A 15286-nucleotide genomic window follows, 5' to 3' on the forward strand; every position below is an offset into this window, starting at 1 on the left:
AAAACACCAACCACAGTGGAAGTGCCGCATGCTCTGGACCCCACATTCTGCCCCAACCTCATCAAAAATTTACTTGGCCTGTGTTGCTACTATCGAAGGTGGCACCAGGTCGGTGAGAAGGTAATGGCCAACTGATCCATACCTAGGCATTAAGAGCTAAAAAATTCTAAATGCAAATAAGCACTTTTGCAGGATTCTTTAACATCTTAGCTCAAAGGAATGACTAATGGAAATTTTGAACAATGACAGACTTGAAGAGGAAAAATTTTGGATAAATGTCTCTTGGCAACTTTCTATGCCTCTTACACTTGTGTTGGGCTAGGCCTTATCTCTGACCCTGTGACTTCCTCATAACATTAAAATTTCTGTGACCTCTTTGGAAATATTTGTGGTTTATTGCATTTACTGTAACTGAAGAAGAGTAGAGTGTTTCTTGATATGTTTGCATACGATCCAAGGTGTCAGAGACTTTACAGCGTATTTACTACCAGGTAGCCAATAATTAACTCACCCATAATATCCAGAATACCTCTTCCAGAGACCTCTATGAGAACACCTTCTAATATCCTGTTTGCCTATGGGATTTCCCTGTACCACCATGGTGGTTTATTATTCTCGACAATGACATAAAATGAAGAGGGTTGGAGGAAAGAACTGGAAGCTAGCATCACTTTACCTCAAGAGCCACAAATGCTTCCTTCTTTCATTTTTTGCACCCACAGATAGAACCAAACTCTACGTTGATCTTTTGAGATAATCCACTTTCCCAGATGTCTACATTTGTCACACTGTGTTGCTAGGTGATTTAGTTCATGAATTAGTGAAACCACAGTCAACCTGGCAAGACCTTCATTCATCATAATAAATTAAAAGTTCTGTCATTCTAATAGATGTTCTGTCCTGAAATCCTAATCTATCTACAAAGGAGCTTTCCATGACTTTACCAAAAGTCAGTCTCTGTTTGACCTCTGTGTGCCCACTCTTGTACTAGAAGGAAAGAGACATAAGGAAAAATTCCTCACCTTAAAATCAAATGAGTGAGACAAACACCTAGAAGAAGTAATTACGGAGCATTAAAGTTTCAAACATTGTTGACATTAAATGTAATAAAGATTCAGATCGGAGTGAGAAACACGAACATGTGTATATTTCTTGTTAAAAATCCTTCTTTGTTTAGCCCAGCCTAGTCAGATATAAATGCCTTTCTGGAAGAAGTGGCATCTAAGCTAAGACTTGACAGATAAGTGAGGAGTTAATTAGGAGGCCGGTATTGGGAGTGGGGTAGAGTGGCAGAGAAAGGTGAGGAAGGGTAAGTTGTGGGTAAAGGAAATAATGTGGGAAGACCTGGAGTGAAGAAGGAAAATGTTATTTTCAAATAATGAAGTTCTGTATGACTTCACTGCAATAGGAAATGTAACAAGAAATCTTCCCTGAGTACACGTGACTCACTCCCTTACCTCTTCCAGGTGATTGCTCTCTCTTAATCTCCCTCACTCTTTTTAAAAGCAATGTTTGGTTCACAGAAATTGAGCAAAAGGTACAAAGATGTCCCATATACCTCCAACACCGCCCCCCACACACACATGCATATGGCCTCCCTTTTATCAATATCCTTCCCCTTGGGATGGGACTTTTATTACAATTGATGAACCTATATGACCCATCATTCCCACCCAAAATCACCCCAAATCCTTTAGGCATTTGTTCAATAAATCTCTCCTCCAACTTGCCAACACTACCAACATATATATCACTATTTTCTTTCTGTATTAATTACATAATTTGTTACACATCACTATGTAACGAATTGCCCCAAAACTTTGCAGCTTAAAACAACAAACACTTGTTATCTCATATAATTTCTAAGGGTCTGCTCTGGGTCATTCATGACATTGTAATCAAGATGGTGGGGGCTGCAGTCAGCTGAGGCCTCGACTGGGGCTGGAGGATCCACTTGTTAGAAGGTTTACTCACACGGCTGCTGCTGGGGCCCTGCGTGCCTCACCGCATGGGGCTTTTTGTAGGACTGAACATAACACCGTCACTAACATCTTCCCAGGGCGCATGATCTAGGAGCGAGGAGGAAGTCGGACTGCCTGTCATGATCTACTCTCCAAAGTCACACACCATCACTTCTGCCTTTGTCTATTCATTTGAAATGAGCCACTAAGTCGAGCCCACACTTATGGATAAGGGAATTTGGCTCAGTCTCTTAGAGGGAAGAATGTCAAAGAAACTGGACATATTTAAAATCACTACTTCTTCCATGCTTTATTTTCTCTCATGGCATTTATTACCACCTACATAATACATTTTACTTATGCGTTTATTGCCTTTCTTAGTGCACGGAAATAGAATCTCCAAGGGAATTTTCTCTGTTTTCTTAACTGTTGAATTCTCAAAACAGTGCCTAAAACACAGTGAGGGTCAGTAAATATTTGATAAATGGGTTGATAAAGGAATGAATAAATGAACTGATGAATAAATGAAACAAAACTGAAGCAATCAGCAGAGGCCAGACTATGCAACATCTCCTAGACCATGTCAAGGAGTTTGGGTTTTGCCCTAGGAACATGGGAAGCCATCAAAGGAGTTATAAACAGGTGTCTAGCTTTCATGGATGTTGCACAGGGATTCTTGCATCGGTTATGGAATTTGAACTCCATTCCTCTGAGGTCCTTTCTGACTCACTGTGTGGCCCATATCACCATGCACAAGCCCTCATCAACTTCATTGCTGCAGATGTGCCCACCTCACCTTCAGAGTTCCACCTACTGTTGAAGTAGTCTCATAGTATGAAAATTGCTTGCTCTAAGTAATTGACAGATTGTAGTTGGGGGGCAGGGTGTTATTATTCGCTGACTTGTAAAAGTCTCAGACTTTTACAGTATAAGCGTATTATGAAAGAATAATATATCCCCAAATATTTAAACAAAAATTACACACTAGGATAGACAATATTCTGAGGATGATATGTACCACTTTTTTTTTAATTGGTAACAATTGCATAGCAAAGAGAGCAAACTAGAAAACATTTTTCCCAGTGTTAAGGGAAAGCAGAATAATGGCAGCAACAGTAGTGATTAGCCACATCCTTAATTGTTTTAGACAGCACTTCCACTCTGAGGATGAAGAAAAGCAAAATAGCCCCCTGAATAAAGCTATAAATAAAATTTTCCTTGAAATTTTCCACACATTTCTGCATAGCAAAACCAGAAATCTGTACTGTTAAAAGTGGTTTCCTGGATCCTGCTCCCTAGAAAAAAAAAATCTCTTTAACAGCCTAGTGCATATTTCTCTACATTTTGTCTATAGATATACTAACTAAATTATTCTTATTCTACAAAAATGGGGTCATGCTATGCACACTGTTTTGTTTTTTTCTTTTTTTGTTTTACTTTTTTAAGGTTCTGTTTAAATCAATACATGTTTTCTTAAGTTCTGCTTAAGCCTGATTATAATCATGTCAAAAATATTTTTTTTTTCTTTCCTTGGTCACTTCAGACTATCATCAAGTGGCACCAGTATTCAAGTTTTCCAACCCTATGGTTTAGCTTCACCAGGAGGAAAGAAGAATAAATAGATACTAAAATATATGCAAATCAAAATGATATAACAGTTCTATCAGTATGCCCATTATTTTTCCATGAAAAAAGACTACTGACATAGAAACATATCGCATTTTGTAAACACTGCACAAAAAGTAGTCTGTTGCCTACTTTAAAGCTATTTAAAATTTTCTTCAATGTTGGAGATGGTGGTTGTTGAAACTCAGAGGAAGAGAGGAAGTGTAGCTGAGCTGAGATGTGTACCTGAAGGCTCGGGGAAGGGAGAGCATCTATAAGGTTCTAGGAATGTATTTTTTCCCCAGGGAACACAGCCCTTGATGTGGTCTGAGGAGCCGGTTACTGGCATGACTTGTGATCCTGTCCATTGGTCAATCAAATATACTCCGAGTCATCAGTGCCCTTAAAAAATCGGAAGTTCATTCCTTCCCTCAGTAAACATCTGTACCTCCCCTCCTCCATGCTGGCCTCTGGACTGTGTTCTGAGGATGGTACACAGTTCTTGTTTTCAAGGTGTTTAAAGTATACAATATACAAAGTCAGAGGCAGAGTTCTCTGAAAGTAGAGAAGACACTGAACTAGAGATCATTCGAGCTGAGTCCTGAAAGAGGATACAATTTACCCAGCCCAATAGTGATCAGCATGCACAAAGCCACCTTGGAATAACTATGAGCAGTTAGGTGAGGATGAAAGACTTGTGTGTTCTAGTGCTTAGGAATTAGGATTTATCAGCTACAAATCTCTGTTTCATTCGATGGAAAATGAGTGTAACTATGTATATTGTGAGGATTACAGACAGTGTACGTCAATTCTCTAAATCAGTACCTGAGACACAGAAGCACAAAATAAATGTTGGCTTTACCCTGATATAAATGTTAGCTTTGTATCTGGCCACAGTGGGGAAGATGGATTGAAAGTGTAAGAATGGGGGTGCAATACTGATTGCAGGCAGAGGAATTGAGAAACCAGTAAAACATTCTAGGCGAGCAGCAATGGGGCCAGACCCAAGGGGCCACAATGGGAGCAGAGAGCAAGAGAACAAGCTGAGAGACATTAGGAGGAAGAATCAACCACCTGGGGGCTGGAGATAGAGGGCAGAGAGCCAGAAAAGTCAGGCAGCATGGGCTCACCTGCCTCGGTGGCACCATTATTAAACTGAGGCCGTTCTGGTAAGAGAACATCAATGACATAGTAAGTAAGTGGGTTTTGAATTTGAGGGGCCTGAGGAATAAACTTAAGCAGTTATATGTATAGGTATGGAGCTTAGGAGAAATTCTGGAGTCCTTTCTAATGGAAGAAGGGTTTTCTTAGAGATTTTATAGAAGAGCAGTTGGACCAAATAAAGAGTCCCAAAGAACATCAACATTTAAGAGTGGTAGAGAATGAGAAGTTGAATTTAAAAATACAGTTGATTTTCATTATTTGCCATCTCCATGCTCTTTTTTCCAGCTTGACCTTTTATTCACATACAACATAATGCAAGTTTAAGGTGTACAGAGTGATGATTTGATACACTAATATATTGTGAAATGATTATCACGATAAGGTTAGTTAACAAGTCACACAATTATGTTTTCATTTTGAAGTAAGAACATTTAAGATCTACTCTCTCAACAACTTCTCAGTATATAATACAGTATTATTAACTATAGTCACCATGGTGTACATTAGACTCCAGAACTGACTCATCTTATAAGTTTGTACCCTTTGACCAGCATCTTCCCATCCCCACCCTACCCACATCTTCACTTCCAGCCCCTGGCAACCACCATTCTAGTCTCTATTTCTGAGTTTGGCTTCTTTTAGATCTCACATATAAGTGATATCATACAGTATTTGTCATTCTCCAACTTATTTCACTTAGTATAATAAATGCCTTCAGGTCCATCCATGTGTCAGAAAAAAAGCAAGATTTCCTTCTTTTTATGGCTGAATAATATCCCATTGTGTATATATATTCCCCATTTTCTTTACCTATTTATCCACTGATGAACACTTACATTATCTATATGGCATGATATTGTGAATAATGTTGCAATGAACACAGGAGTGGGATTATCTCTTGGAAATAAGGATTCCATTTCCTTCAGATATACACCCAGAAGTGAGATTGTTAGATCATATAGTAGTTCTCTTTTTAATTTTTTGAAGAACTCCCATCTTCTTTTCCATTGAGAGTTGTAGTTATGTTCTATAAAGTCTCCATGAACACTGAATTAATAAATACTTAACCATTGCTCTTAGGGATACTACAGGGTTAGCTTCTCACAAGCCTCTGGTGATGACATTTTTATCATAACTTTGTTTTATGTGTGTTTCTGTTTAAAAAGATATTTAATGTATGTTGTGGGTTCATTAACATTGAACTCAGAACCAGCAGCACTGTAACTCACGCTTGAACAAAACTTACCTAACATACCTGTTCTCTCCATAAGGCACATTGCAGGTTTCTTGCACTTAGGGACACTAGACAACACTTCAGCACTGTATTGAAGGATTATTTTAAATAGCAAAGTCATTAATGAAAAAGAACAAATATGAAAAAAAAAATGGCACTAAATAAACCACAAAAAGGAAACCAGTTTACAGTATGAGAGCTGAAAGAAGGCAAAGTGTCACCTTGTTCGACCTCAGCTGAGAACAAGCACATAGGGAGACTCAAAGCTTTTTACTATGCCTCACATGCCTGCAAATGACCACAAAGCACTGCACACATTGATTTGAAGGTCACAAAAAATTTTTAAGAAAGTGAATTCACAAATATGGAATCTGCAAATAATGAGGATTGACTGTATATAAATTCAGAAGGAACTGTCATTCTCAAAAGAAATCAGTGCCACGGAAGGAGACTATCAGTAAAAGGAGAAGAGGAATAATAGTGTCACATTCCACACAGCACTCAAGAAAAATGAAGACTGAATGAGTATCAATCAGCTGGATATTGTAAATACAGATAATTGTTAGCATTTGTTAGAGTACTTTCTTGGCGGTGGTTGAAGCAAGAGCATTGCTGTAATGGGTTGGAGAATAATTGGGGTAGGAAGGTGAAGAAATGGAAGGAGAGGAAACAGAATTGTTTGAGGAAACTTAGTTTTGCTCTTCAGAGGAGGAGACATTCAACATTGAAATGTAAGCTCTATGAGGGTAGGGCTGTTCTTGTGTTCATTACGGCTTCCCCAGGCCCTAAAACAATGTGTGGAACATAGTAGGTGCTCAATACAAATATGTTCCTAATAAGCCTGGTTTAATAGAGCTGGGAGTGACTTTTGAGATCATGTGTCCAAACCCCTAACTTTACAAATTTAAAAAACAGAGGCCAAAGAGGCCGAACAATTTGTCAGTAGACCCACAGCTAGCTAGTGGCAGAATTACAGCTAGAAACCCAAGACTTCACTATAACTTCAGTGCACTTTTTTCTTAAATCATGGGGTCAAAACCAGGAGAATGGAAATAGGAGGGAGGAAAAGAATTTTTGCACATCACTACAATAGGAAAGAATTTCAGCAGACTGAGAGGCTGGGTAGGCTTCCTAAGTGAAGAAAGCAAATTGCGAAACACTATGTATAGCACGACTCCATTTTTATAAAATAAGAACAATTTATTTAGCCAGCATATACTTCAGAATAAAAATTGAGGATCACTAGACTGTTAAAGTGGTTTTCTCTGTAGGGTTGAATTACAAGAAATCTTCGCTTTTAATAGTATATGTTTCTACAGTGTTTAGATTTTATCTAAGGGTATAAATTACTTTTTAAAAATAAATAAATAAATAAAAGAAATACTATTAACACCTATAGAGGAAAGTTTACCACTGTTAGAACCATACAATGTTGTCTAAGTAGATTAGTGGATCTTTGGCCAATGTGTAGAACAAGCTTTGTAAGGATGCCTGACACAGCCCAGAACAGCTGCTGAAGTTTTCTTCAAACACCAGAGGGATCAAAAAGGAGGCTAGGAGAAAAAGAATTACTACTGCAAAGTGGGAGGAAGAGAGGCAGTGGTGTGAGTTAGGGAGACATTCCCACTTGAGGGGCGGGCAGTGGGGGTGAAGGCAAGTGACTTATAAGTTTGTAATATCAAGAACAGATCATTTCCTGCCCATTCCCACCCCCACCTCCTTGCCCAGCTCACATTCACAGATGCACGCACAAACAACTCTGCCACACTCCTGCTACCAGTACACTTTTTAAATTACTAAGCTAAGGAGCTAACTAACTTCATGAAGGTAGCTTGGGGATCTAACGAAGTAATTCATGCAGAGAGTAAAGCACAGCAGCAGACTCATAATAAGCTATTATCATGGTGGCTGAATGAAAAGGTGATCTTCACATTGCTTACACCTTGGGGAAATTCACAGATTTGTTTTATGCTACCGGTACATTTTCTCTTAATTAAATGCCATTCCATAGCTTTGTTTGAAATTGGGAAACTAACTGGGTGTACATGAGTCCTGCCTGAAGATGACGCTAAAGAGTCCCCCACATGAAGATTCTGTTTTTTGAGAACATGGTGGAGAAGACAGTTTAGAGGGCTTGTTAACCAAAGGTTGGGGGCACTCCCTTTTCTTTTCCAGGCTCTAAAATAATCGGATCTTTTTGAAAGTCGGTGTGTAAAAAGTCTAGAACTCCGAGAGACAAGCATCAAGTATAAGACTTTCAACTTAGATACCATTTGGTAGTAATTAGATATTCTCTGTATTGCTTTCTCAATGCTCCTCAATGAGGTTTCTTTCCTGGAATTGTTTCAAATATCCAAGTAGAAAAGGAGACCATCTTTCTCCTCATCCTCAACCCCATGAAATTCTCATGCCAACTGTTTCCCCTGTAAATTAAAAGTTATTTAAAAAAAAAAAAAAAGTATTCTCTCCCATCCAACTCCAGGTATATAACAGCTGCTGCTTCCTTTACCAGGTTAGTGATAGCGACGCCTTGGTACTAATATATATTGATGGGTAAAAAGATGAGACTTTTATACCCAATGTAATTGACAGGAGCAACTTTCTTTCTCACTTGAAGCACCAGGAGGAAGATTTCCTCTCTTCCCTGAAAGAAATGTCACAAATTATTAAAATATGCTATAAAGTCTCAATAATTGAAGCAGTGTGGTACCACTAGATGAATAGACAAGAAGGCCAATAGAAAAGAATAGAAAGTCAGAACTAGAACCAAATGCCTGCAGGAATTGGATAAATGGTCAGGGCAGCATCTCAAATCAGTGGCGTACAGACAGACTTTTTAGCAAACAGTGCTGGGGCAATTAGGTAGTCACATGCAAAAAGACAAAGTTAGATTCATAACTACCATAACATTCATTAGAAGAAACATCAAATAAATCAAAGATTTAAACATGGGGGGAAAACAGAAGAAACTGTAAAAATATAAGAAAACACAAGTGAATCCCTTTGTACAATCCGAATAAAGAAGACCTTTCTAACTATGATTCAAAATTCATAGGTGATAAGAAAGAATAATGATGATTTCAGCTACATAACAAATAAAAGCCCTCTGAATGGCAAAATAATAGTAATAATAATAGTAATAATTATGATATATCAAGAACAAGGTCAAAAGATAAGTGACGAACTGGGAAAGATATTTGTAATTCATATCTCAGGCAACATAATCTCCTCACTATGTATTTTTCACAGAAACACAAATGCCCTTAATCATGTGAAAAGATTCTTATTCTTAGTCACAAAAAGACAACTAACTGTAAATCAGAACTGTATTAGGAAACCATTTCTTGCCTATCAGATTGGCAAAAATCCAAGCATGTGACACACTCTGTTAGCAGAGCAGTGGAGAAAAAGGCTCTTATATAATGCTTGTTTGAGATTCCTATGAAGCAAAATTTGACAGTAATCATCAAAAACGCATTTATCTTCAATTTAGCAATCCTACTTTCTGGTATCCCACTGCATATGAAATAGATCACTTATACAGATTTATTCATTGCAGTGTTGTTTGTAATTATAAGATTTCCATTTTAGTATTCATTAAGGTTATCTCAGTGCCCTAAATACCCACTAAAGGGGACTAGTTAGATAAACTATGGTACAGCCACACAAATGGAATATTATGCAGATCTAAACAGTAAAAATTAGACGTTTTCTGCATTTTAATATGAAAATATCACCAGATGTGAAGATGTTGTATAATAAGAAATATGTATTTGATTCCTGGCAGAGCTCCCAAAACTCTTACAATTTCCTGAGTGATAAGAGTGATAGAAACATCTTTTTTTATCTTATTTGGTTTTTGTCCCAGGTTCTTGACAAGAGCTTGTAAGACCCTTGGAATTTGGGGAGTGATAAGAATGTCTCTTTTATGCTAATGAGGTGACTCTAGTTGGGCTCTTGGATAGCTTCAGGATGTGGCTGGTTTCCAGAGAAACAAGATCAAGGCAGGATTAGAAGGTTCAAACTTTCGACCTCATCTCCCAGACCTCTGGGCAGGAGAGAAGGGGTAGAGGAGATTGAATTGCCAATTGCCAATGATTTAATCAATCATGCCTATGTAATGAAGCCCCCATATAAACAAAGGGGTTCAGAGACTTTCTAAGTTGGTGAATGCATCCACTGCTGAGAGGGCGTATATACCAAACGCTACAGGGACAGAAGACCCTGTGCTCAGGACCCTTCCAGATCTCCCCTTATGTACCTCTTCATTTGCATGTTCATTTGTATCCTTTTTAATAAATCAGTAATAATAAGTGAAATGTTTCCCTGGGTTCTGTAAACCATAATAGCAAATTATTGAACCTGAGGAAGACATCATGAGAACTCTCTATTTGTAGCCAAATGGAACAGAAATGTGTCCCTGGTGACCTGGCGTCTAAAGTTGGGGGCAGCCTTGCACAACTGAGCCCTCAACTGGTGGAGTCTGCACTAACTTGAGGTAATTAGTGTCAGATTTTTTAATGTGAGGAAAACCCCTACACATTTGGTGTCAGAAGTGTTCTGTGGGTAGAAACTGATCACAGGTAGTATTACTGGAATATTTATTGAGAAAAATGGAGAAAGAGTGAAGCTTTTGTGTAAGAAAGGAAAATAAAAAATATATTTGTATTTGCCTATACTTGCATTTTAAAAGTGTAATATGAATACACAAGGAACTAAAAAAAATGCTTAACTAATTTGGAAAGAGAATCAGAGTAGAAAGAGACAAGGGTGAAGATAAAATAAATATATATAATTGTTTTATATTGTTTTGATTTTGAACCAAAAGAATATATTGTTCACTCAAAAAATAAGCTGAAATTTTAAAGGAATATAACATTGGCACTGAATAAGATCTAAAAACTAGAAAACAAAACAAAACAAAAAAAACCATGCTTCTGTTTCCTCCCCTTATTTGTAGCATACGAAAATCACATCCTCAGATAAGGCTCTGCACAAGCCCTGCAGAACCTCTTTGCCTATTGACAGATGAATAGGGGTCTCTACCTGCAGGACATGCTTGTTCAAGAACGCTCAGGCACAGGAATGTGATAAAAGGAAGACTCCATATTTGAAGAGAAGGAAGAATGTAGGAGCATTGAATGCATGCTTGGAGATAAACAACCATAGCTACCCCTCACCCAAAGGAGGCAACTTAGGCCCTATTTTGCAACAGTGGAACAAAGCAGGACTCTACGGTCTTGTGGATTCGGTCTGGCTTATTGGTTACATTTTCTAAGAGAGGCAATATACCGTGGTGCTCAAGACTGAAGTCTCCAGAATCAAGTGGGCTTGGATTACAGCCCCAAGTATACCATTGATGCGGGATGTGAACTTGGCTAAGTTACTCAATTTCTATAAATCTCAATTTCCTCATCTGCAAAATATAGGTGATCATTAAGAAAATTATCCATATACAGGCATCTAGCATGATGCTTGGCACACAGTCAGGGCTTAGTAAATAACAACCATCAATATTACACATCCTATGCAAAAGATGACCTATCGTCCTGCATCTCACCAAGAAACTATCACGCAGAAGCACTGCAATTTTGAAGGAAACATACCAAAAATTTCACTGTCTCTGTCATTTTATTTTTCATTTTAGCTCACATTTAAGTTAAAGAATGTGAAGTCCTCATTTGCTCCTGTTGGAATCCTGTGTGTGAAGGTGTAGGTGTATGAAAACTCTTTCAAGTAAACCTATTCTTCAGATGCAGTCCTAAAGGGCCCCCCTCAAAGCAGGAGGCAAACCATTTACAGCAATTTAACCATGTGAAGGAGAAAATCTCAGCTAAGATTGGACTTCTTTGACTGACTCAGTATATTCTTTAAAAGCAATTAAATCATTTGGCTTCAGAAAATCTTTTCAATACAGGTACAAATAGCAGCTTGGATATTTTTCCCCAGCTTTATTGAGATATATTGACATATATGTAAGTTTAAGGTGTGCCACATGATGATGTGATACACGTATGCATTGTGAAATAATTACCATCATAAGGTTAGTTAACATCTCCATCACCTTACATAATTGCCTTTTTTTGAAGTGAAAACATTTAAGATCAACTCTCAACAATTTTCAAGTATGTAACACAGTATTGATAACTATAATCATGCTATCCATTAGATCCCAGACTTATTCCTCATATAGCTTAAAGTTTGTACCCTGTAGCCAGCATCACCATTGGCAAACACTAGTCTCCTCTCTGTTTCTATGAGTTCGACTTTTTTAGATTCTATGTATAAGTGAGATCATAAAGTATTTGTCTTTGTCTGACTTATTTTACTTAGTATAATGCCCGTAAGGTCCATTTATATTGTTACAAAAGGCAGGAGTTACTTCTTTTTATGGTTGAATAATATTCTGTGATATATATATATTTATATATCACATTTTCTTCATTCACTCATCCATTGATGGACATTTAGGTTGTTTCCATACCTTGGCTATTGTGATTAACACTGCAATGAACAATGGGGTGTAGATATCTCTTTAAGATAATGATTTCATCTCCTTCAAATATAGACCCAGAAGTGGAATGGCTGGATCAAAGAGTAGTTCTATTTTAACTTTGCTGAGGGAACTTCATACCATTTTCCATAGTGGCTGCACCAATTTCCATTCCCACCAACAGTGCACGAGGGTTCCCTTTCTTTTCATGGCTTTATCAACTCTCGTTGACTCTTGTCTTTTTGATAGTAGTCATTATAACAGGTGTGAATGGTGTGGCTTTAACTGTTGCATAATCACCTTCGTTCTTCGATTCTCTCATGCCAGTGTTCATGGTAACAGTAATATCTGCACCCTAGAAGGGACTCAGTAAATTCTATACTTGGTGACTAAGAACTGAGCCACGACCCAGAGAAATCATTTCACTGGCACACCAGTGCAGGGGCATTTTTCTTATCTTCTGAGACATCACAAGCTCTAGGAGTCTGGTGTTTATCTGGGAACCCCACTGAGGGAAATCTAGCATACTTAACTCCAGTGGTGTTTCTATGGCCATTTCACAGTTATGCAAGGGGAAATCAGATTTAGTAAGGCCTTTATTGGAATCAATGCCCTTGATTGACCTAGTTTCACAAGCAGTTTGGCAATGCCACGTTGTCGAAAATCATTTGCTATCGATGTGCGTGCAAGGATGTTTATCAAGTGCTTAGTGAGACTAGTTATAGTAACAGAGAAGGTGAGGGGAGTCTGCTTTGATTTGGAGATTATTTTGCTGCCGTAGGTAATCTGATAAATTTTTTAAGTGGAATAATAGTTCTTGCTTCATATGGCTATTGTGGTTCTAAATGAGTTAAGATAGATAAAAGAGGCTAGAACTGTGGGTATCGTGAGAGCTCAGTAAATACAAGCACTTACAACAAAGACTCCTCCTATTCTGATACATAATTATTATCCAGTCCCACTCTGCAGAAGAGAGGTTATGCTGGAATTTAAGTTTTAATCTAATCAGTAATTTGAACTACATGAATTGCTAATATTTGATGAACTGGGACCTGAAAAACTGACAGCTTCTTATGGTTCAGCCTATTTAATTTAACTCTCTTTTAATTTAAACCTTGCTGTCTCAGAGAAGGAAGCAGAACTTTTCCCATTACAAGCCAATCTCCTATGTGACATTCTAGGGTTGTAGTCTCGAGGACAAACCTCTTAGACTGGGTGTTTCCATCTACGTCACCACTTTGCCATTTATGTAGCTGCCGCAAGATGAGCAGTGGTGCCTCAGTCGCAGGCTCCGTGGAACAACAGGCTGGGCTTTCCCCAGGCATGGCAAAACATAACTATATTAAATACCTAGTATGATTCTCTTTACCAAGCTCTAAATACTGCGTAACAACCAAGTAGTATACAATTCAGAGTAAGGCATTTGTTTTAAATAAAATTAGATACATGGGCTTGCTATGACTGAAGTAATTGAACTGCTATCTTTACCTGTTTAGAATAATCTTGGTTTTCTCTATTCTTCTCTGATGAAAACCGTTTAGTTTTTGACTTATATTTCAAAATTCAAAGAGATTTTATGTAGCTTCTCATGATTTTAGAGTCAGACTCTCTCGCAGTCAGTTTAACTCTACCATTTAGCTATCAATTTCTCACTGGTTTGAGAGAAGGCTGCAGGTGCCTCTTGTCCACTTCTCCATGGTGGTAGAGAGGAAGGTACATGGTTTTGGAGTTCAAAGAACCACAGGCCTGGCACCATTTTCATTGCTTCTGAGCTCCTCTCATAAGAGCAGGACAAATTTGAGTGTTCTTTCATGCCATCTGTGGCCATGGGAAATTCTAGGATGCCGTTTTACAACCTTTCTACTAAGATGCTCCACAGGCCACACAATCATTTCTAATTTTTGCCAAACATGGGCTAGACATGTGGCAGATTTCCAAAGGTTTGCCACCTCTCTAAATTCTACTCGGGAAGTGAGACAGAGATCCCTTTTCTCCTCAGTAGTTCCCAAACCAGTGATGTGCTGGTAAATGTTTAACAACTAGTTCCCCATGGGGAAAAGTCTTGATTTGTCATGGTTCCCAATTTCTGCAGTATAAATATTTCCAGCACGGCCAATTTCAGGCTACTAATGTGAGAGCACTGAGGTGGAGTTGGGAATAGATGCCACATTGGCTCCCAAGAGCAGGGACAGCTGGCTCCAGCACACCATTGCCCCAAACTAACTGAATTGTCTATAAATCCCACTCACTCTGTCAACCCCAGACTCCAGGAGAGTCTCAGGGAAGGACCCCTCCTCAACAACCCACCGACATCTACCCTTCTCCTTCCCATTTCCATCCCTAACCTGGCCACTTTGAGTATCTAGGGGTCTAGAAATATTGGCTTTGTCTGGCTACATAATCATCTGATTTTTATCTTTTGAAGACAAAATTCAAACGCTTAACTCTCTACTTCACTAATTATTCAATGACAATCCTTTATAGGTAATAATGGCTTATGGTTTAATGCTCAATTGGGAGAGAAAAACAGTTTAACAGAAAATAGCACATTGGGGGATCAGGGAAGGCAGGATCTATATTTACTATATCAAAATATTAACTCACTACATTATAGAGAATTCACTCCCTCTCTCACCTCCTAAACCATCAGCGAGATTACACCCCTGCTCACTCCCCACGTGACAAAGTCACAGCATGTGCTTCAGGGGATGCTTAGACTACAAGCTTAGGTGTGCAAGAAACACAATTTCAATTATTTTTCTCAATAATGGAAATTAACTTTTTAGCATGGTAATTTGGCCAATTTGTTAAAATTTAAAATGTACACAC

The sequence above is a fragment of the Pteropus alecto genome, unplaced genomic scaffold (genome assembly GCF_000325575.1).
Source record: "Pteropus alecto unplaced genomic scaffold, ASM32557v1 scaffold76, whole genome shotgun sequence".
NCBI lineage: Eukaryota > Metazoa > Chordata > Mammalia > Chiroptera > Pteropodidae > Pteropus > Pteropus alecto.